Source organism: Pleurodeles waltl, unplaced genomic scaffold (assembly GCF_031143425.1).
Source record: "Pleurodeles waltl isolate 20211129_DDA unplaced genomic scaffold, aPleWal1.hap1.20221129 scaffold_86, whole genome shotgun sequence".
Lineage (NCBI taxonomy): Eukaryota > Metazoa > Chordata > Amphibia > Caudata > Salamandridae > Pleurodeles > Pleurodeles waltl.
The window spans coordinates 2,162,468-2,187,000 of record NW_027150400.1 but is presented as its reverse complement, the minus strand read 5'-3'; the positions used below and the strand labels follow the sequence as shown (position 1 = coordinate 2,187,000).

The 24,533-nt window shown below is 44.0% G+C and overlaps 8 non-coding genes across 8 annotated transcripts; all 8 read right to left on the bottom strand.

Moving 5' to 3' along the window:
- Positions 1-1,109: 1,109 nt before the first annotated feature.
- Positions 1,110-1,181, bottom strand: TRNAE-UUC (transfer RNA glutamic acid (anticodon UUC)). The gene has a single exon. It is a non-coding gene; the product is annotated as a tRNA-Glu (tRNA).
- A 2,886-nt stretch (positions 1,182-4,067) lies between these two features.
- TRNAE-UUC (transfer RNA glutamic acid (anticodon UUC)) lies at positions 4,068-4,139 on the bottom strand. The gene has a single exon. It is a non-coding gene; the product is annotated as a tRNA-Glu (tRNA).
- A 2,885-nt stretch (positions 4,140-7,024) lies between these two features.
- TRNAE-UUC (transfer RNA glutamic acid (anticodon UUC)) lies at positions 7,025-7,096 on the bottom strand. The gene has a single exon. It is a non-coding gene; the product is annotated as a tRNA-Glu (tRNA).
- A 2,886-nt stretch (positions 7,097-9,982) lies between these two features.
- On the bottom strand, positions 9,983-10,054 carry TRNAE-UUC (transfer RNA glutamic acid (anticodon UUC)). Its single transcript has one exon. It is a non-coding gene; the product is annotated as a tRNA-Glu (tRNA).
- Positions 10,055-12,940: 2,886 nt separating this feature from the next.
- Positions 12,941-13,012, bottom strand: TRNAE-UUC (transfer RNA glutamic acid (anticodon UUC)). Its single transcript has one exon. It is a non-coding gene; the product is annotated as a tRNA-Glu (tRNA).
- Positions 13,013-15,898: 2,886 nt separating this feature from the next.
- Positions 15,899-15,970, bottom strand: TRNAE-UUC (transfer RNA glutamic acid (anticodon UUC)). The gene has a single exon. It is a non-coding gene; the product is annotated as a tRNA-Glu (tRNA).
- A 2,886-nt stretch (positions 15,971-18,856) lies between these two features.
- TRNAE-UUC (transfer RNA glutamic acid (anticodon UUC)) lies at positions 18,857-18,928 on the bottom strand. The gene has a single exon. It is a non-coding gene; the product is annotated as a tRNA-Glu (tRNA).
- Positions 18,929-21,814: 2,886 nt separating this feature from the next.
- Positions 21,815-21,886, bottom strand: TRNAE-UUC (transfer RNA glutamic acid (anticodon UUC)). The gene has a single exon. It is a non-coding gene; the product is annotated as a tRNA-Glu (tRNA).
- Between the last annotated feature and the right edge of the window lie 2,647 nt (positions 21,887-24,533).

Sequence of the window (24,533 nt, the reverse complement as noted above, 5' to 3'; positions counted from 1 at the left end):
TAGATGCCCCCAAACCGCAGAAACCACGAGGGGAATGAAAAGAGGAAGAGACGGGTTATGTCAGAGATACAAATGGTTTCCTGCTCAAGACCTGCAATAAATTAAAACAAAAGTATTATTACAAACATTCCAGGTCCTAACGATATTGGAACTCAGATTGCTGGATTCAGAGTCCAGAGTGCTAATCATTACATGATGGAACCAAAGTCCACGATCCTCAACCCTAGGAGTCCTGAAGCAGTGTCAGTCGCCACCTACTGTCTATCGCTTGAATTCGTTCACACTGTAAATCAAACATGACAAATCCAACAGCACAACTAAAATGTGTATTTCACAAGTAATAACATAAAAACAGAAATATACTTTTGCTGATGCAGAAACAAAGAAAACGTCTTGTCTGATGCTTCGAAATCTCCATTTAGCATGGCCCCTTAACTAACCACCAAGAGTCTTTGCACGGCTGGGAACCTTTGTAAAAGAGTCAGTGGGTCACTGTGAATGCAGCAGATCTTCACCCCTGTATTTCTTACAAAGAAGCAGAGTTTTATTCCAGGTACAGGAGGCATCTCTGGTGTCTGATACTACCGGTAGTGTTCAGCCTACCCTCTCTGAGAGAGCAGCAGTGAGGGTACAAAGCACACTGGTTGCAAAATGTGGACACTGCAAACAACAGCTGCAATATCACAGATGATATAAAACACATAAAGTACTCAAGTCTTATACTAGATACAACACAGCAGGGAAATCATGTCATAAAACAAATGATGAACCCACAGTATGGACGGAGCAGGTAATAAAATGCAAATTTCCCATGGTGGGACCACAATCAATTGCTGCCTTCTTCTCTGTGCCCCGGTCTCTTTATATAATCTGTACTTTTTGTTGTGCAATAAAAGAAAAACAAGGAATAACCCTTCATAGTATTAATGTACAGGTCAAGGGCTGGGGATAGAGGGCAGTAGATTTGGGGGTTGGTGTAAACCTCTGACGGCATTAGATGGAAGCAGAAGACAAAGCAAGTGACATTTATTAAGACTTTAGGTGCATTTAGGTTTATAGAAAAAAAATGAGAAACTTTAAAATGTCTGAGTAGTAAAAAAAAAATGGAGTTCCCATACCGGGAGTCGAACCCGGGCCACCTGGGTGAAAACCAGGAATCCTAACCGCTAGACCATATGAGAACTGTGAACTCATCATACAGCTCAGTATATGTGAGGTGTCTCCCAAGGTCACACTGCATTCCGTACACTGAGAGTTATATTGTTCTTCTCAGTAGTACACAATCAATTGGGGTAACAGACACCTCACTTCTGACAAAAGAGAAGGAATCACCAGAAGTCATCATTTCTGCCGCAACCTGTCAGGTCTCATTATTTACAACCTTAGAACTTCTACACATACACAGAGCCCAGGACACGGAGGACAGCAGCAGTCCCTGCATTCACTATTACTAACCCCTCCCCTTGAGCCAGACAAAGCCACGCCCCTCCCGTAGGACACTCCTGGGTTTCCTCACCAGACTGATGGCCCCACAGACCCCTCTCCAGTTATCTTCCAGCTGCTTCCTTGACGACACTCCCCTGCACCTGTCACAGGCTCCAGGCTGCCCTCCTGGGGCTCGAGTTATACTCCTTCTCTATCTACTAACAGCACCGACTCCAGTCCTGACACTGGATTGGTTCACACAGAGAAGAAACAGCTCAGAAGTAGTCTGGGTTGTTCCCAGGTACCTGCATCTTCACAGAGTGACCGCCAGGGGGCAGCACAGCCAAAGCACTCACAGCCCACAAGGCTACGAATCATCAATTGGATGTCAGCAGCCTTGTCAGAGGCGCAGAGACTAGTAATTCCACAATGTTTTGGGACAGCAGAGGAAGAAGCAAGTGCTGAGCTGAAGTGGTCACTGCTGTTTTGTCACAACACCAGACATATGTTCTTAAAAGCATGTAAGCGCACATTCTTAGGCATTCTCGGTCGTCTTCTCCCTTTCTGACATTATACCAATTGAATACACCCGAATGGAGAAAAGTTAAAATATAAGGTACTAGGAATATGCGCCAAAGGTAGGCAAATTAAACATTTCAAGTACAAATATTACCATATTTATTGATGTAAAATGTAAACAAGTTAGACTGAAAATATGTGTGTGTGTTTACAAAGGATGTCTAAAGTGTATGCTGTGAGGTCAGGTTGCAGTTCACTACTTGCACTTGTGCCTTTCACAAGTGTGAGTACCCAGTTACACTAATGTCTGCTCTGACTTGTTATTCTGAGAGTCATGTGCTAAAGGGGGGCTTCCACCCTAGTTTGAGGGACCAGAGTACGAATGCCCCAGGGCACAGGAAGTACACAGTCCTCATTGATACAACTGTGGCCCAGTAACTTCTGACTGCCCTTTGACCCCACAGACTGGCACATATATGTCATCAGACTATAGCACCGTGGTGCATATGCACATATGTGCATGTACACGTCAGCCAGTTTTTTATTCATTTATGTGCTAATACTGTTCAGCATCAGGATGTGATGTCGAAGGAGACTGGTGGAGAGCGCCGAAGTCTCTGGTATTTCAAGACAAAACTAGAGACCTTTTCACACTCATATACTGCTCCAGGCAGATCTTTCACTGCAAATGCAAGTTATATGAGTCCAGCTGAAAACTGTTTATTTTTGGGTACTTGCTTTAGTCAAAGGTTACCATTTGCAACTCACAAAAAAAAGCAAAGGGCAATTTCATACATTAACTCTTTGGTAAAGTCGTTCTTTCACACCGTACATTTCCATAAGTTTCTCTCTCCTTGTAAGTTATCCGGTGTGAAGGCCAAGTGGAGTCAGGTCCACACTGTGCATCTTACAGTTGTGTAGCCAGAGTAGAGAGGTGTCCACACAGACACAGGACGTAGACAACACCTGTGTGTACCATCACGTGCCCCCAGCAACGCCTATAGAATAATGTATAGATGCCCCCAAACCGCAGAAACCACGAGGGGAATGAAAAGAGGAAGAGACGGGTTATGTCAGAGATACAAATGGTTTCCTGCTCAAGACCTGCAATAAATTAAAACAAAAGTATTATTACAAACATTCCAGGTCCTAACGATATTGGAACTCAGATTGCTGGATTCAGAGTCCAGAGTGCTAATCATTACATGATGGAACCAACGTCCACGATCCTCAACCCTAGGAGTCCTGAAGCAGTGTCAGTCGCCACCTACTGTCTATCGCTTGAATTCGTTCACACTGTAAATCAAACATGACAAATCCAACAGCACAACTAAAATGTGTATTTCACAAGTAATAACATAAAAACAGAAATATACTTTTGCTGATGCAGAAACAAAGAAAACGTCTTGTATGATGCTTCGAAATCTCCATTTAGCATGGCCCCTTAACTAACCACCAAGAGTCTTTGCACGGCTGGGAACCTTTGTAAAAGAGTCAGTGGGTCACTGTGAATGCAGCAGATCTTCACCCCTGTATTTCTTACAAAGAAGCAGAGTTTTATTCCAGGTACAGGAGGCATCTCTGGTGTCTGATACTACCGGTAGTGTTCAGCCTACCCTCTCTGAGAGAGCAGCAGTGAGGGTACAAAGCACACTGGTTGCAAAATGTGGACACTGCAAACAACAGCTGCAATATCACAGATGATATAAAACACATAAAGTACTCAAGTCTTATACTAGATACAACACAGCAGGGAAATCATGTCATAAAACAAATGATGAACCCACAGTATGGACGGGGCAGGTAATAAAATGCAAATTTCCCATGGTGGGACCACAGTCAATTGCTGCCTTCTTCTCTGTGCCCCGGTCTCTTTATATAATCTGTACTTTTTGTTGTGCAATAAAAGAAAAACAAGGAATAAACCTTCATAGTATTAATGTACAGGTCAAGGGCTGGGGGGAGAGGGCAGTAGATTTGGGGGTTGGTGTAAACCTCTGACGGCATTAGATGGAAGCAGAAGACAAAGCAAGTGACATTTATTAAGACTTTAGGTGCATTTAGGTTTATAGAAAAAAAATGAGAAACTTTAAAATGTCTGAGTAGTGAAAAAATAAATGGAGTTCCCATACCGGGAGTCGAACCCGGGCCACCTGGGTGAAAACCAGGAATCCTAACCGCTAGACCATATGAGAACTGTGAACTCATCATACAGCTCAGTATATGTGAGGTGTCTCCCAAGGTCACACTGCATTCCGTACACTGAGAGTTATATTGTTCTTCTCAGTAGTACACAATCAATTGGGGTAACAGACACCTCACTTCTGACAAAAGAGAAGGAATCACCAGAAGTCATCATTTCTGCCACAACCTGTCAGGTCTCATTATTTACAACCTTAGAACTTCTACACATACACAGAGCCCAGGACACGGAGGACAGCAGCAGTCCCTGCATTCACTATTACTAACCCCTCCCCTTGAGCCAGACAAAGCCACGCCCCTCCCGTAGGACACTCCTGGGTTTCCTCACCAGACTGATGGCCCCACAGACCCCTCTCCAGTTATCTTCCAGCTGCTTCCTTGACGACACTCCCCTGCACCTGTCACAGGCTCCAGGCTGCCCTCCTGGGGCTCGAGTTATACTCCTTCTCTATCTACTAACAGCACCGACTCCAGTCCTGACACTGGATTGGTTCACACAGAGAAGAAACAGCTCAGAAGTAGTCTGGGTTGTTCCCAGGTACCTGCATCTTCACAGAGTGACCGCCAGGGGGCAGCACAGCCAAAGCACTCACAGCCCACAAGGCTACGAATCATCAATTGGATGTCAGCAGCCTTGTCAGAGGCGCAGAGACTAGTAATTCCACAATATTTTGGGACAGCAGACGAAGAAGCAAGTGCTGAGCTGAAGTGGTCACTGCTGTTTTGTCACAACACCAGACATATGTTCTTAAAAGCATGTAAGCGCACATTCTTAGGCATTCTCGGTCGTCTTCTCCCTTTCTGACATTATACCAATTGTATACACCCGAATGGAGAAAAGTTAAAATATAAGGTACTAGGAATATGCGCCAAAGGTAGGCAAATTAAACATTTCAAGTACAAATATTACCATATTTATTGATGTAAAATGTAAACAAGTTAGACTGAAAATATTTGTGTGTGTTTACAAAGGATGTCTAAAGTGTATGCTGTGAGGTCAGGTTGCAGTTCACTACTTGCACTTGTGCCTTTCACAAGTGTGAGTACCCAGTTACACTAATGTCTGCTCTGACTTGTTATTCTGAGAGTCATGTGCTAAAGGGGGGCTTCCACCCTAGTTTGAGGGACCAGAGTACGAATGCCCCAGGGCACAGGAAGTACACAGTCCTCATTGATACAACTGTGGCCCAGTAACTTCTGACTGCCCTTTGACCCCACAGACTGGCACATATATGTCATCAGACTATAGCACCGTGGTGCATATGCACATATGTGCATGTACACGTCAGCCAGTTTTTTATTCATTTATGTGCTAATACTGTTCAGCATCAGGATGTGATGTCGAAGGAGACTGGTGGAGAGCGCCGAAGTCTCTGGTATTTCAAGACAAAACTAGAGACCTTTTCACACTCATATACTGCTCCAGGCAGATCTTCCACTGCAAATGCAAGTTATATGAGTCCAGCTGAAAACTGTTTATTTTTGGGTACTTGCTTTAGTCAAAGGTTACCATTTGCAACTCACAAAAAAAAGCAAAGGGCAATTTCATACATTAACTCTTTGGTAAAGTCGTTCTTTCACACCGTACATTTCCATAAGTTTCTCTCTCCTTGTAAGTTATCCGGTGTGAAGGCCAAGTGGAGTCAGGTCCACACTGTGCATCTTACAGTTGTGTAGCCAGAGTAGAGAGGTGTCCACACAGACACAGGACGTAGACAACACCTGTGTGTAGCATCACGTGCCCCCAGCAACGCCTATAGAATAATGTATAGATGCCCCTAAACCGCAGAAACCACGAGGGGAATGAAAAGAGGAAGAGACAGGTTATGTCAGAGATACAAATGGTTTCCTGCTCAAGACCTGCAATAAATTAAAACAAAAGTATTATTACAAACATTCCAGGTCCTAACGATATTGGAACTCAGATTGCTGGATTCAGAGTCCAGAGTGCTAATCATTATATGATGGAACCAAAGTCCACGATCCTCAACCCTAGGAGTCCTGAAGCAGTGTCAGTCGCCACCTACTGTCTATCGCTTGAATTCGTTCACACTGTAAATCAAACATGACAAATCCAACAGCACAACTAAAATGTGTATTTCACAAGTAATAACATAAAAACAGAAATATACTTTTGCTGATGCAGAAACAAAGAAAACGTCTTGTCTGATGCTTCGAAATCTCCATTTAGCATGGCCCCTTAACTAACCACCAAGAGTCTTTGCACGGCTGGGAACCTTTGTAAAAGAGTCAGTGGGTCACTGTGAATGCAGCAGATCTTCACCCCTGTATTTCTTACAAAGAAGCAGAGTTTTATTCCAGGTACAGGAGGCATCTCTGGTGTCTGATACTACCGGTAGTGTTCAGCCTACCCTCTCTGAGAGAGCAGCAGTGAGGGTACAAAGCACACTGGTTGCAAATGTGGACACTGCAAACAACAGCTGCAATATCACAGATGATATAAAACACATAAAGTACTCAAGTCTTATACTAGATACAACACAGCAGGGAAATCATGTCATAAAACAAATGATGAACCCACAGTATGGACGGGGCAGGTAATAAAATGCAAATTTCCCATGGTGGGACCACAGTCAATTGCTGCCTTCTTCTCTGTGCCCCGGTCTCTTTATATAATCTGTACTTTTTGTTGTGCAATAAAAGAAAAACAAGGAATAAACCTTCATAGTATAAATGTACAAGTCAAGGGCTGGGGAGAGAGGGCAGTAGATTTGGGGGTTGGTGTAAACCTCTGACGGCATTAGATGGAAGCAGAAGACAAAGCAAGTGACATTTATTAAGACTTTAGGTGCATTTAGGTTTATAGAAAAAAACTGAGAAACTTTAAAATGTCTGAGTAGTGAAAAAATAAATGGAGTTCCCATAGCGGGAGTCGAACCCGGACCACCTGGGTGAAAACCAGGAATCCTAACCACTAGACCATATGGGAACTGTGAACTCATCATACAGCTCAGTATATGTGAGGTGTCTCCCAAGGTCACATTGCATTCCGTACACTGAGAGTTATATTGTTCTTCTCAGTAGTACACAATCAATTGGGGTAACAGACACCTCACTTCTGACAAAAGAGAAGGAATCACCAGAAGTCATCATTTCTGCCACAACCTGTCAGGTCTCATTATTTACAACCTTAGAACTTCTACATATACACAGAGCCCAGGACACGGAGGACAGCAGCAGTCCCTGCATTCACTATTACTAACCCCTCCCCTTGAGTCAGACAAAGCCACGCCCCTCCCGTAGGACACTCCTGGGTTTCCTCACCAGACTGATGGCCCCACAGACCCCCCTCCAGTTATCTTCCAGCTGCTTCCTTGACGACACTCCCCTGCACCTGTCACAGGCTCCAGGCTGCCCTCCTGGGGCTCGAGTTATACTCCTTCTCTATCTACTAACAGCACCGACTCCAGTCCTGACACTGGATTGGTTCACACAGAGAAGAAACAGCTCAGAAGTAGTCTGGGTTGTTCCCAGGTACCTGCATCTTCACAGAGTGACCGCCAGGGGGCAGCACAGCCAAAGCACTCACAGCCCACAAGGCTACGAATCATCAATTGGATGTCAGCAGCCTTGTCAGAGGCGCAGAGACTAGTAATTCCACAATATTTTGGGACAGCAGACGAAGAAGCAAGTGCTGAGCTGAAGTGGTCACTGCTGTTTTGTCACAACACCAGACATATGTTCTTAAAAGCATGTAAGCGCACATTCTTAGGCATTCTCGGTCGTCTTCTCCCTTTCTGACATTATACCAATTGTATACACCCGAATGGAGAAAAGTTAAAATATAAGGTACTAGGAATATGCGCCAAAGGTAGGCAAATTAAACATTTCAAGTACAAATATTACCATATTTATTGATGTAAAATGTAAACAAGTTAGACTGAAAATATTTGTGTGTGTTTACAAAAGATGTCTAAAGTGTATGCTGTGAGGTCAGGTTGCAGTTCACTACTTGCACTTGTGCCTTTCACAAGTGTGAGTACCCAGTTACACTAATGTCTGCTCTGACTTGTTATTCTGAGAGTCATGTGCTAAAGGGGGGCTTCCACCCTAGTTTGAGGGACCAGAGTACGAATGCCCCAGGGCACAGGAAGTACACAGTCCTCATTGATACAACTGTGGCCCAGTAACTTCTGACTGCCCTTTGACCCCACAGACTGGCACATATATGTCATCAGACTATAGCACCGTGGTGCATATGCACATATGTGCATGTACACGTCAGCCATTTTTTTATTCATTTATGTGCTAATACTGTTCAGCATCAGGATGTGATGTCGAAGGAGACTGGTGGAGAGCGCCGAAGTCTCTGGTATTTCAAGACAAAACTAGAGACCTTTTCACACTCATATACTGCTCCAGGCAGATCTTCCACTGCAAATGCAAGTTATATGAGTCCAGCTGAAAACTGTTTATTTTTGGGTACTTGCTTTAGTCAAAGGTTACCATTTGCAACTCACAAAAAAAAGCAAAGGGCAATTTCATACATTAACTCTTTGGTAAAGTCGTTCTTTCACACCGTACATTTCCATAAGTTTCTCTCTCCTTGTAAGTTATCCGGTGTGAAGGCCAAGTGGAGTCAGGTCCACACTGTGCATCTTACAGTTGTGTAGCCAGAGTAGAGAGGTGTCCACACAGACACAGGACGTAGACAACACCTGTGTGTAGCATCACGTGCCCCCAGCAACGCCTATAGAATAATGTATAGATGCCCCTAAACCGCAGAAACCACGAGGGGAATGAAAAGAGGAAGAGACAGGTTATGTCAGAGATACAAATGGTTTCCTGCTCAAGACCTGCAATAAATTAAAACAAAAGTATTATTACAAACATTCCAGGTCCTAACGATATTGGAACTCAGATTGCTGGATTCAGAGTCCAGAGTGCTAATCATTATATGATGGAACCAAAGTCCACGATCCTCAACCCTAGGAGTCCTGAAGCAGTGTCAGTCGCCACCTACTGTCTATCGCTTGAATTCGTTCACACTGTAAATCAAACATGACAAATCCAACAGCACAACTAAAATGTGTATTTCACAAGTAATAACATAAAAACAGAAATATACTTTTGCTGATGCAGAAACAAAGAAAACGTCTTGTCTGATGCTTCGAAATCTCCATTTAGCATGGCCCCTTAACTAACCACCAAGAGTCTTTGCACGGCTGGGAACCTTTGTAAAAGAGTCAGTGGGTCACTGTGAATGCAGCAGATCTTCACCCCTGTATTTCTTACAAAGAAGCAGAGTTTTATTCCAGGTACAGGAGGCATCTCTGGTGTCTGATACTACCGGTAGTGTTCAGCCTACCCTCTCTGAGAGAGCAGCAGTGAGGGTACAAAGCACACTGGTTGCAAAATGTGGACACTGCAAACAACAGCTGCAATATCACAGATGATATAAAACACATAAAGTACTCAAGTCTTATACTAGATACAACACAGCAGGGAAATCATGTCATAAAACAAATGATGAACCCACAGTATGGACGGGGCAGGTAATAAAATGCAAATTTCCCATGGTGGGACCACAGTCAATTGCTGCCTTCTTCTCTGTGCCCCGGTCTCTTTATATAATCTGTACTTTTTGTTGTGCAATAAAAGAAAAACAAGGAATAAACCTTCATAGTATTAATGTACAAGTCAAGGGCTGGGGAGAGAGGGCAGTAGATTTGGGGGTTGGTGTAAACCTCTGACGGCATTAGATGGAAGCAGAAGACAAAGCAAGTGACATTTATTAAGACTTTAGGTGCATTTAGGTTTATAGAAAAAAACTGAGAAACTTTAAAATGTCTGAGTAGTGAAAAAATAAATGGAGTTCCCATAGCGGGAGTCGAACCCGGACCACCTGGGAGAAAACCAGGAATCCTAACCACTAGACCATATGGGAACTGTGAACTCATCATACAGCTCAGTATATGTGAGGTGTCTCCCAAGGTCACACTGCATTCCGTACACTGAGAGTTATATTGTTCTTCTCAGTAGTACACAATCAATTGGGGTAACAGACACCTCACTTCTGACAAAAGAGAAGGAATCACCAGAAGTCATCATTTCTGCCACAACCTGTCAGGTCTCATTATTTACAACCTTAGAACTTCTACATATACACAGAGCCCAGGACACGGAGGACAGCAGCAGTCCCTGCATTCACTATTACTAACCCCTCCCCTTGAGTCAGACAAAGCCACGCCCCTCCCGTAGGACACTCCTGGGTTTCCTCACCAGACTGATGGCCCCACAGAGCCCTCTCCAGTTATCTTCCAGCTGCTTCCTTGACGACACTCCCCTGCACCTGTCACAGGCTCCAGGCTGCCCTCCTGTGGCTCGAGTTATACTCCTTCTCTATCTACTAACAGCACCGACTCCAGTCCTGACACTGGATTGGTTCACACAGAGAAGAAACAGCTCAGAAGTAGTCTGGGTTGTTCCCAGGTACCTGCATCTTCACAGAGTGACCGCTAGGGGGCAGCACAGCCAAAGCACTCACAGCCCACAAGGCTACGAATCATCAATTGGATGTCAGCAGCCTTGTCAGAGGAGCAGAGACTAGTAATTCCACAATATTTTGGGACAACAGAGGAAGAAGCAAGTGCTGAGCTGAAGTGGTCACTGCTGTTTTGTCACAACACCAGACATATGTTCTTAAAAGCATGTAAGCGCACATTCTTAGGCATTCTCGGTCGTCTTCTCCCTTTCTGACATTATACCAATTGAATACACCCGAATGGATAAAAGTTAAAATATAAGGTACTAGGAATATGCGCCAAAGGTAGGCAAATTAAACATTTCACGTACAAATATTACCATATTTATTGATGTAAAATGTAAACAAGTTAGACTGAAAATATTTGTGTGTGTTTACAAAGGATGTCTAAAGTGTATGCTGTGAGGTCAGGTTGCAGTTCACTACTTGCACTTGTGCCTTTCACAAGTGTGAGTACCCAGTTACACTAATGTCTGCTCTGACTTGTTATTCTGAGAGTCATGTGCTAAAGGGGGGCTTCCACCCTAGTTTGAGGGACCAGAGTACGAATGCCCCAGGGCACAGGAAGTACACAGTCCTCATTGATACAACTGTGGCCCAGTAACTTCTGACTGCCCTTTGACCCCACAGACTGGCACATATATGTCATCAGACTATAGCACCGTGGTGCATATGCACATATGTGCATGTACACGTCAGCCAGTTTTTTATTCATTTATGTGCTAATACTGTTCAGCATCAGGATGTGATGTCGAAGGAGACTGGTGGAGAGCGCCGAAGTCTCTGGTATTTCAAGACAAAACTAGAGACCTTTTCACACTCATATACTGCTCCAGGCAGATCTTCCACTGCAAATGCAAGTTATATGAGTCCAGCTGAAAACTGTTTATTTTTGGGTACTTGCTTTAATCAAAGGTTACCATTTGCAACTCACAAAAAAAAGCAAAGGGCAATTTCATACATTAACTCTTTGGTAAAGTCGTTCTTTCACACCGTACATTTCCATAAGTTTCTCTCTCCTTGTAAGTTATCCGGTGTGAAGGCCAAGTGGAGTCAGGTCCACACTGTGCATCTTACAGTTGTGTAGCCAGAGTAGAGAGGTGTCCACACAGACACAGGACGTAGACAACACCTGTGTGTAGCATCACGTGCCCCCAGCAACGCCTACAGAATAATGTATAGATGCCCCCAAACCGCAGAAACCACGAGGGGAATGAAAAGAGGAAGAGACGGGTTATGTCAGAGATACAAATGGTTTCCTGCTCAAGACCTGCAATAAATTAAAACAAAAGTATTATTACAAACATTCCAGGTCCTAACGATATTGGAACTCAGATTGCTGGATTCAGAGTCCAGAGTGCTAATCATTACATGATGGAACCAAAGTCCACGATCCTCAACCCTAGGAGTCCTGAAGCAGTGTCAGTCGCCACCTACTGTCTATCGCTTGAATTCGTTCACACTGTAAATCAAACATGACAAATCCAACAGCACAACTAAAATGTGTATTTCACAAGTAATAACATAAAAACAGAAATATACTTTTGCTGATGCAGAAACAAAGAAAACGTCTTGTCTGATGCTTCGAAATCTCCATTTAGCATGGCCCCTTAACTAACCACCAAGAGTCTTTGCACGGCTGGGAACCTTTGTAAAAGAGTCAGTGGGTCACTGTGAATGCAGCAGATCTTCACCCCTGTATTTCTTACAAAGAAGCAGAGTTTTATTCCAGGTACAGGAGGCATCTCTGGTGTCTGATACTACCGGTAGTGTTCAGCCTACCCTCTCTGAGAGAGCAGCAGTGAGGGTACAAAGCACACTGGTTGCAAAATGTGGACACTGCAAACAACAGCTGCAATATCACAGATGATATAAAACACATAAAGTACTCAAGTCTTATACTAGATACAACACAGCAGGGAAATCATGTCATAAAACAAATGATGAACCCACAGTATGGACGGGGCAGGTAATAAAATGCAAATTTCCCATGGTGGGACCACAATCAATTGCTGCCTTCTTCTCTGTGCCCCGGTCTCTTTATATAATCTGTACTTTTTGTTGTGCAATAAAAGAAAAACAAGGAATAACCCTTCATAGTATTAATGTACAGGTCAAGGGCTGGGGATAGAGGGCAGTAGATTTGGGGGTTGGTGTAAACCTCTGACGGCATTAGATGGAAGCAGAAGACAAAGCAAGTGACATTTATTAAGACTTTAGGTGCATTTAGGTTTATAGAAAAAAAATGAGAAACTTTAAAATGTCTGAGTAGTGAAAAAATAAATGGAGTTCCCATACCGGGAGTCGAACCCGGGCCACCTGGGTGAAAACCAGGAATCCTAACCGCTAGACCATATGAGAACTGTGAACTCATCATACAGCTCAGTATATGTGAGGTGTCTCCCAAGGTCACACTGCATTCCGTACACTGAGAGTTATATTGTTCTTCTCAGTAGTACACAATCAATTGGGGTAACAGACACCTCACTTCTGACAAAAGAGAAGGAATCACCAGAAGTCATCATTTCTGCCGCAACCTGTCAGGTCTCATTATTTACAACCTTAGAACTTCTACACATACACAGAGCCCAGGACACGGAGGACAGCAGCAGTCCCTGCATTCACTATTACTAACCCCTCCCCTTGAGCCAGACAAAGCCACGCCCCTCCCGTAGGACACTCCTGGGTTTCCTCACCAGACTGATGGCCCCACAGACCCCTCTCCAGTTATCTTCCAGCTGCTTCCTTGACGACACTCCCCTGCACCTGTCACAGGCTCCAGGCTGCCCTCCTGGGGCTCGAGTTATACTCCTTCTCTATCTACTAACAGCACCGACTCCAGTCCTGACACTGGATTGGTTCACACAGAGAAGAAACAGCTCAGAAGTAGTCTGGGTTGTTCCCAGGTACCTGCATCTTCACAGAGTGACCGCCAGGGGGCAGCACAGCCAAAGCACTCACAGCCCACAAGGCTACGAATCATCAATTGGATGTCAGCAGCCTTGTCAGAGGCGCAGAGACTAGTAATTCCACAATGTTTTGGGACAGCAGAGGAAGAAGCAAGTGCTGAGCTGAAGTGGTCACTGCTGTTTTGTCACAACACCAGACATATGTTCTTAAAAGCATGTAAGCGCACATTCTTAGGCATTCTCGGTCGTCTTCTCCCTTTCTGACATTATACCAATTGAATACACCCGAATGGAGAAAAGTTAAAATATAAGGTACTAGGAATATGCGCCAAAGGTAGGCAAATTAAACATTTCAAGTACAAATATTACCATATTTATTGATGTAAAATGTAAACAAGTTAGACTGAAAATATGTGTGTGTGTTTACAAAGGATGTCTAAAGTGTATGCTGTGAGGTCAGGTTGCAGTTCACTACTTGCACTTGTGCCTTTCACAAGTGTGAGTACCCAGTTACACTAATGTCTGCTCTGACTTGTTATTCTGAGAGTCATGTGCTAAAGGGGGGCTTCCACCCTAGTTTGAGGGACCAGAGTACGAATGCCCCAGGGCACAGGAAGTACACAGTCCTCATTGATACAACTGTGGCCCAGTAACTTCTGACTGCCCTTTGACCCCACAGACTGGCACATATATGTCATCAGACTATAGCACCGTGGTGCATATGCACATATGTGCATGTACACGTCAGCCAGTTTTTTATTCATTTATGTGCTAATACTGTTCAGCATCAGGATGTGATGTCGAAGGAGACTGGTGGAGAGCGCCGAAGTCTCTGGTATTTCAAGACAAAACTAGAGACCTTTTCACACTCATATACTGCTCCAGGCAGATCTTTCACTGCAAATGCAAGTTATATGAGTCCAGCTGAAAACTGTTTATTTTTGGGTACTTGCTTTAGTCAAAGGTTACCATTTGCAACTCACAAAAAAAAGCAAAGGGCAATTTCATACATTAACTCTTTGGTAAAGTCGTTCTTTCACACCGTACATTTCCATAAGTTTCTCTCTCCTTGTAAGTTATCCGGTGTGAAGGCCAAGTGGAGTCAGGTCCACACTGTGCATCTTCCAGTTGTGTAGCCAGAGTAGAGAGGTGTCCACACAGACACAGGACGTAGACAACACCTGTGTGTAGCATCACGTGCCCCCAGCAACGCCTATAGAATAATGTATAGATGCCCCCAAACCGCAGAAACCACGAGGGGAATGAAAAGAGGAAGAGACGGGTTATGTCAGAGATACAAATGGTTTCCTGCTCAAGACCTGCAATAAATTAAAACAAAAGTATTATTACAAACATTCCAGGTCCTAACGATATTGGAACTCAGATTGCTGGATTCAGAGTCCAGAGTGCTAATCATTACATGATGGAACCAAAGTCCACGATCCTCAACCCTAGGAGTCCTGAAGCAGTGTCAGTCGCCACCTACTGTCTATCGCTTGAATTCGTTCACACTGTAAATCAAACATGACAAATCCAACAGCACAACTAAAATGTGTATTTCACAAGTAATAACATAAAAACAGAAATATACTTTTGCTGATGCAGAAACAAAGAAAACGTCTTGTCTGATGCTTCGAAATCTCCATTTAGCATGGCCCCTTAACTAACCACCAAGAGTCTTTGCACGGCTGGGAACCTTTGTAAAAGAGTCAGTGGGTCACTGTGAATGCAGCAGATCTTCACCCCTGTATTTCTTACAAAGAAGCAGAGTTTTATTCCAGGTACAGGAGGCATCTCTGGTGTCTGATACTACCGGTAGTGTTCAGCCTACCCTCTCTGAGAGAGCAGCAGTGAGGGTACAAAGCACACTGGTTGCAAAATGTGGACACTGCAAACAACAGCTGCAATATCACAGATGATATAAAACACATAAAGTACTCAAGTCTTATACTAGATACAACACAGCAGGGAAATCATGTCATAAAACAAATGATGAACCCACAGTATGGACGGGGCAGGTAATAAAATGCAAATTTCCCATGGTGGGACCACAGTCAATTGCTGCCTTCTTCTCTGTGCCCCGGTCTCTTTATAGAATCTGTACTTTTTGTTGTGCAATAAAAGAAAAACAAGGAATAACCCTTCATAGTATTAATGTACAGGTCAAGGGCTGGGGATAGAGGGCAGTAGATTTGGGGGTTGGTGTAAACCTCTGACGGCATTAGATGGAAGCAGAAGACAAAGCAAGTGACATTTATTAAGACTTTAGGTGCATTTAGGTTTATAGAAAAAAAATGAGAAACTTTAAAATGTCTGAGTAGTGAACAAATATATGGAGTTCCCATACCGGGAGTCGAACCCAGGCCACCTGGGTGAAAACCAGGAATCCTAACCGCTAGACCATATGGCAAATGTGAACTCATCATACAGCTCAGTATATGTGAGGTGTCTCCCAAGGTCACACTGCATTCCGTACACTGAGAGTTATATTGTTCTTCTCAGTAGTACACAATCAATTGGGGTAACAGACACCTCACTTCTGACAAAAGAGAAGGAATCACCAGAAGTCATCATTTCTGCCACAACCTGTCAGGTCTCATTATTTACAACCTTAGAGCTTCTACACATACACAGAGCCCAGGACACGGAGTACAGCAGCAGTCCCTGCATTCACTATTACTAACCCCTCCCCTTGAGCCAGACAAAGCCACGCCCCTCCCGTAGGACACTCCTGGGTTTCCTCACCAGACTGATGGCCCCACAGACCCCTCTCCAGTTATCTTCCAACTGCTTCCTTGACGACACTCCCCTGCACCTGTCACAGGCTCCAGGCTGCCCTCCTGGGGCTCGAGTTATACTCCTTCTCTATCTACTAACAGCACCGACTCCAGTCCTGACACTGGATTGGTTCACACAGAGAAGAAACAGCTCAGAAGTAGTCTGGGTTGTTCCCAGGTACCTGCATCTTCACAGAGTGACCGCCAGGGGGCAGCACAGCCAAAGCACTCACAGCCCACAAGGCTACGAATCATGAATTGGATGTCAGCAGCCTTGTCAGAGGCGCAGAGACTAGTAATTCCACAATATTTTGGGACAGCAGAGGAAGAAGCAAGTGCTGAGCTGAAGTGGTCACTGCTGTTTTGTCACAACACCAGACATATGTTCTTAAAAGCATGTAAGCGCACATTCTTAGGCATTCTCGGTCGTCTTCTCCCTTTCTGACATTATACCAATTGAATACACCCGAATGGAGAAAAGTTAAAATATAAGGTACTAGGAATATGCGCCAAAGGTAGGCAAATTAAACATTTCAAGTACAAATATTACCATATTTATTGATGTAAAATGTAAACAAGTTAGACTGAAAATATGTGTGTGTGTTTACAAAGGATGTCTAAAGTGTATGCTGTGAGGTCAGGTTGCAGTTCACTACTTGCACTTGTGCCTTTCACAAGTGTGAGTACCCAGTTACACAAATGTCTGCTCTGACTTGTTATTCTGAGAGTCATGTGCTAAAGGGGGGCTTCCACCCTAGTTTGAGGGACCAGAGTACGAATGCCCCAGGGCACAGGAAGTACACAGTCCTCATTGATACAACTGTGGCCCAGTAACTTCTGACTGCCCTTTGACCCCACAGACTGGCACATATATGTCATCAGACTATAGCACCGTGGTGCATATGCACATATGTGCATGTACACGTCAGCCAGTTTTTTATTCATTTATGTGCTAATACTGTTCAGCATCAGGATGTGATGTCGAAGGAGACTGGTGGAGAGCGCCGAAGTCTCTGGTATTTCAAGACAAAACTAGAGACCTTTTCACACTCATATACTGCTCCAGGCAGATCTTTCACTGCAAATGCAAGTTATATGAGTCCAGCTGAAAACTGTTTATTTTTGGGTACTTGCTTTAGTCAAAGGTTACCATTTGCAACTCACAAAAAAAAGCAAAGGGCAATTTCATACATTAACTCTTTGGTAAAGTCGTTCTTTCACACCGTACATTTCCATAAGTTTCTCTCTCCTTGTAAGTTATCCGGTGTGAAGGCCAAGTGGAGTCAGGTCCACACTGTGCATCTTACAGTTGTGTAGCCAGAGTAGAGAGGTGTCCACACAGACACAGGACGTAGACAACACCTGTGTGTAGCATCACGTGCCCCCAGCAACGCCTATAGAATAATGTATAGATGCCCCCAAACCGCAGAAACAACGAGGGGAATGAAAAGAGGAAGAGACGGGTTATGTCAGAGATACAAATGGTTTCCTGCTCAAGACCTGCAATAAATTAAAACAAAAGTATTATTACAAACATTCCAGGTCCTAACGATATTGGAACTCAGATTGCTGGATTCAGAGTCCAGAGTGCTAATCATTACATGATGGAACCAAAGTCCACGATCCTCAACCCTAGGAGTCCTGAAGCAGTGTCAGTCGCCACCTACTGTCTATCGCTTGAATTCGTTCACACTGTAAATCAAACATGACAAATCCAACAGCACAACTAAAATGTGTATTTCACAAGTAATAACATAAAAACAGAAATATACTTTTGCTGATGCAGAAACAAAGAAAACGTCTTGTCTGATGCTTCGAAATCTCCATTTAGCATGGCCCCTTAACTAACCACCAAGAGTCTTTGCACGGCTGGGAACCTTTGTAAAAGAGTCAGTGGGTCACTGTGAATGCAGCAGATCTTCACCCCTGTATTTCTTACAAAGAAGCAGAGTTTTATTCCAGGTACAGGAGGCATCTCTGGTGTCTGATACTACCGGTAGTGTTCAGCCTACCCTCTCTGAGAGAGCAGCAGTGAGGGTACAAAGCACACTGGTTGCAAAATGTGGACACTGCAAACAACAGCTGCAATATCACAGATGATATAAAACACATAAAGTACTCAAGTCTTATACTAGATACAACACAGCAGGGAAATCATGTCATAAAACAAATGATGAACCCACAGTATGGACGGGGCAGGTAATAAAATGCAAATTTCCCATGGTGGGACCACAGTCAATTGCTGCCTTCTTCTCTGTGCCCCGGTCTCTTTATAGAATCTGTACTTTTTGTTGTGCAATAAAAGAAAAACAAGGAATAACCCTTCATAGTATTAATGTACAGGTCAAGGGCTGGGGATAGAGGGCAGTAGATTTGGGGGTTGGTGTAAACCTCTGACGGCATTAGATGGAAGCAGAAGACAAAGCAAGTGACATTTATTAAGACTTTAGGTGCATTTAGGTTTATAGAAAAAAAATGAGAAACTTTAAAATGTCTGAGTAGTGAACAAATATATGGAGTTCCCATACCGGGAGTCGAACCCAGGCCACCTGGGTGAAAACCAGGAATCCTAACCGCTAGACCATATGGCAAATGTGAACTCATCATACAGCTCAGTATATGTGAGGTGTCTCCCAAGGTCACACTGCATTCCGTACACTGAGAGTTATATTGTTCTTCTCAGTAGTACACAATCAATTGGGGTAACAGACACCTCACTTCTGACAAAAGAGAAGGAATCACCAGAAGTCATCATTTCTGCCACAACCTGTCAGGTCTCATTATTTACAACCTTAGAGCTTCTACACATACACAGAGCCCAGGACACGGAGTACAGCAGCAGTCCCTGCATTCACTATTACTAACCCCTCCCCTTGAGCCAGACAAAGCCACGCCCCTCCCGTAGGACACTCCTGGGTTTCCTCACCAGACTGATGGCCCCACAGACCCCTCTCCAGTTATCTTCCAACTGCTTCCTTGACGACACTCCCCTGCACCTGTCACAGGCTCCAGGCTGCCCTCCTGGGGCTCGAGTTATACTCCTTCTCTATCTACTAACAGCACCGACTCCAGTCCTGACACTGGATTGGTTCACACAGAGAAGAAACAGCTCAGAAGTAGTCTGGGTTGTTCCCAGGTACCTGCATCTTCACAGAGTGACCGCCAGGGGGCAGCACAGCCAAAGCACTCACAGCCCACAAGGCTACGAATCATGAATTGGATGTCAGCAGCCTTGTCAGAGGCGCAGAGACTAGTAATTCCACAATATTTTGGGACAGCAGAGGAAGAAGCAAGTGCTGAGCTGAAGTGGTCACTGCTGTTTTGTCACAACACCAGACATATGTTCTTAAAAGCATGTAAGCGCACATTCTTAGGCATTCTCGGTCGTCTTCTCCCTTTCTGACATTATACCAATTGAATACACCCGAATGGAGAAAAGTTAAAATATAAGGTACTAGGAATATGCGCCAAAGGTAGGCAAATTAAACATTTCAAGTACAAATATTACCATATTTATTGATGTAAAATGTAAACAAGTTAGACTGAAAATATGTGTGTGTGTTTACAAAGGATGTCTAAAGTGTATGCTGTGAGGTCAGGTTGCAGTTCACTACTTGCACTTGTGCCTTTCACAAGTGTGAGTACCCAGTTACACAAATGTCTGCTCTGACTTGTTATTCTGAGAGTCATGTGCTAAAGGGGGGCTTCCACCCTAGTTTGAGGGACCAGAGTACGAATGCCCCAGGGCACAGGAAGTACACAGTCCTCATTGATACAACTGTGGCCCAGTAACTTCTGACTGCCCTTTGACCCCACAGACTGGCACATATATGTCATCAGACTATAGCACCGTGGTACATATGCACATATGTGCATGTACATGTCAGCCAGTTTTTTATTCATTTATGTGCTAATACTGTTCAGCATCAGGATGTGATGTCGAAGGAGACTGGTGGAGAGCGCCGAAGTCTCTGGTATTTCAAGACAAAACTAGAGACCTTTTCACACTCATATACTGCTCCAGGCAGATCTTCCACTGCAAATGCAAGTTATATGAGTCCAGCTGAAAACTGTTTATTTTTGGGTACTTGCTTTAGTCAAAGGTTACCATTTGCAACTCACAAAAAAAAGCAAAGGGCAATTTCATACATTAACTCTTTGGTAAAGTCGTTCTTTCACACCGTACATTTCCATAAGTTTCTCTCTCCTTGTAAGTTATCCGGTGTGAAGGCCAAGTGGAGTCAGGTCCACACTGTGCATCTTACAGTTGTGTAGCCAGAGTAGAGAGGTGTCCACACAGACACAGGACGTAGACAACACCTGTGTGTAGCATCACGTGCCCCCAGCAACGCCTATAGAATAATGTATAGATGCCCCCAAACCGCAGAAACCACGAGGGGAATGAAAAGAGGAAGAGACGGGTTATGTCAGAGATACAAATGGTTTCCTGCTCAAGACCTGCAATAAATTAAAACAAAAGTATTATTACAAACATTCCAGGTCCTAACGATATTGGAACTCAGATTGCTGGATTCAGAGTCCAGAGTGCTAATCATTACATGATGGAACCAAAGTCCACGATCCTCAACCCTAGGAGTCCTGAAGCAGTGTCAGTCGCCACCTACTGTCTATCGCTTGAATTCGTTCACACTGTAAATCAAACATGACAAATCCAACAGCACAACTAAAATGTGTATTTCACAAGTAATAACATAAAAACAGAAATATACTTTTGCTGATGCAGAAACAAAGAAAACGTCTCGTCTGATGCTTCGAAATCTCCATTTAGCATGGCCCCTTAACTAACCACCAAGAGTCTTTGCACGGCTGGGAACCTTTGTAAAAGAGTCAGTGGGTCACTGTGAATGCAGCAGATCTTCACCCCTGTATTTCTTACAAAGAAGCAGAGTTTTATTCCAGGTACAGGAGGCATCTCTGGTGTCTGATACTACCGGTAGTGTTCAGCCTACCCTCTCTGAGAGAGCAGCAGTGAGGGTACAAAGCACACTGGTTGCAAAATGTGGACACTGCAAACAACAGCTGCAATATCACAGATGATATAAAACACATAAAGTACTCAAGTCTTATACTAGATACAACACAGCAGGGAAATCATGTCATAAAACAAATGATGAACCCACAGTATGGACGGGGCAGGTAATAAAATGCAAATTTCCCATGGTGGGACCACAGTCAATTGCTGCCTTCTTCTCTGTGCCCCGGTCTCTTTATAGAATCTGTACTTTTTGTTGTGCAATAAAAGAAAAACAAGGAATAACCCTTCATAGTATTAATGTACAGGTCAAGGGCTGGGGATAGAGGGCAGTAGATTTGGGGGTTGGTGTAAACCTCTGACGGCATTAGATGGAAGCAGAAGACAAAGCAAGTGACATTTATTAAGACTTTAGGTGCATTTAGGTTTATAGAAAAAAAATGAGAAACTTTAAAATGTCTGAGTAGTGAAAAATTATATGGAGTTCCCATACCGGGAGTCGAACCCAGGCCACCTGGGTGAAAACCAGGAATCCTAACCGCTAGACCATATGGCAAATGTGAACTCATCATACAGCTCAGTATATGTGAGGTGTCTCCCAAGGTCACACTGCATTCCGTACACTGAGAGTTATATTGTTCTTCTCAGTAGTACACAATCAATTGGGGTAACAGACACCTCACTTCTGACAAAAGAGAAGGAATCACCAGAAGTCATCATTTCTGCCACAACCTGTCAGGTCTCATTATTTACAACCTTAGAGCTTCTACACATACACAGAGCCCAGGACACGGAGTACAGCAGCAGTCCCTGCATTCACTATTACTAACCCCTCCCCTTGAGCCAGACAAAGCCACGCCCCTCCCGTAGGACACTCCTGGGTTTCCTCACCAGACTGATGGCCCCACAGACCCCTCTCCAGTTATCTTCCAACTGCTTCCTTGACGACACTCCCCTGCACCTGTCACAGGCTCCAGGCTGCCCTCCTGGGGCTCGAGTTATACTCCTTCTCTATCTACTAACAGCACCGACTCCAGTCCTGACACTGGATTGGTTCACACAGAGAAGAAACAGCTCAGAAGTAGTCTGGGTTGTTCCCAGGTACCTGCATCTTCACAGAGTGACCGCCAGGGGGCAGCACAGCCAAAGCACTCACAGCCCACAAGGCTACGAATCATGAATTGGATGTCAGCAGCCTTGTCAGAGGCGCAGAGACTAGTAATTCCACAATATTTTGGGACAGCAGAGGAAGAAGCAAGTGCTGAGCTGAAGTGGTCACTGCTGTTTTGTCACAACACCAGACATATGTTCTTAAAAGCATGTAAGCGCACATTCTTAGGCATTCTCGGTCGTCTTCTCCCTTTCTGACATTATACCAATTGAATACACCCGAATGGAGAAAAGTTAAAATATAAGGTACTAGGAATATGCGCCAAAGGTAGGCAAATTAAACATTTCAAGTACAAATATTACCATATTTATTGATGTAAAATGTAAACAAGTTAGACTGAAAATATGTGTGTGTGTTTACAAAGGATGTCTAAAGTGTATGCTGTGAGGTCAGGTTGCAGTTCACTACTTGCACTTGTGCCTTTCACAAGTGTGAGTACCCAGTTACACTAATGTCTGCTCTGACTTGTTATTCTGAGAGTCATGTGCTAAAGGGGGGCTTCCACCCTAGTTTGAGGGACCAGAGTACGAATGATCCAGGGCACAGGAAGTACACAGTCCTCATTGATACAACTGTGGCCCAGTAACTTCTGACTGCCCTTTGACCCCACAGACTGGCACATATATGTCATCAGACTATAGCACCGTGGTACATATGCACACATGTGCATGTACACGTCAGCCAGTTTTTTATTCATTTATGTGCTAATACTGTTCAGCATCAGGATGTGATGTCGAAGGAGACTGGTGGAGAGCGCCGAAGTCTCTGGTATTTCAAGACAAAACTAGAGACCTTTTCACACTCATATACTGCTCCAGGCAGATCTTCCACTGCAAATGCAAGTTATATGAGTCCAGCTGAAAACTGTTTATTTTTGGGTACTTGCTTTAGTCAAAGGTTACCATTTGCAACTCACAAAAAAAAAGCAAAGGGCAATTTCATACATTAACACTTTGGTAAAGTCGTTCTTTCACACCGTACATTTCCGTAAGTTTCTCTCTCCTTGTAAGTTGTCCGGTGTGAAGGCCAAGTGGAGTCAGGTCCACACTGTGCATCTTACAGTTGTGTAGCCAGAGTAGAGAGGTGTCCACACAGACACAGGATTTAGACAACACCTGTGTGTAGCATCAAGTGTCCCCAGCAACGCCTATAGAATAATGTATAGATGCCCCCAAACCGCAGATACCACGAGGGGAATGAAAAGAGGAAGAGACGGGTTATGTCAGAGATACAAATGGTTTCCTGCTCAAGACCTGCAATAAATTAAAACAAAAGTATTATTACAAACATTCCAGGTCCTACCGATATTGGAACTCAGATTGCTGGATTCAGAGTCCAGAGTGCTAATCATTACACGATGGAACTAACGTCCACGATCCTCAACCCTAGGAGTCCTGAAGCAGTGTCAGTCGCCACCTACTGTCTATCGCTTGAATTCGTTCACACTGTAAATCAAACATGACAAATCCAACAGCACAACTAAAATGTGTATTTCACAAGTAATAACATAAAAACAGAAATATACTTTTGCTGATGCAGAAACAAAGAAAACGTCTCGTCTGATGCTTCGAAATCTCCATTTAGCATGGCCCCTTAACTAACCACCAAGAGTCTTTGCACGGCTGGGAACCTTTGTAAAAGGGTCAGTGGGTCACTGTGAATGCAGCAGATCTTCACCCCTGTATTTCTTACAAAGAAGCAGAGTTTTATTCCAGGTACAGGAGGCATCTCTGGTGTCTGATACTACCGGTAGTGTTCAGCCTACCCTCTCTGAGAGAGCAGCAGTGAGGGTACAAAGCACACTGGTTGCAAAATGTGGACACTGCAAACAACAGCTGCAATATCACAGATGATATAAAACACATAAAGTACTCAAGTCTTATACTAGAAACAACACAGCAGGGGAATCATGTCATAAAACAAATGATGAACCCACAGTATGGACGGGGCAGGTAATAAAATGCGAATTTCCCATGGTGGGACCACAGTCAATTGCTGCCTTCTTCTCTGTGCCCCGGTCTCTTTATATAAT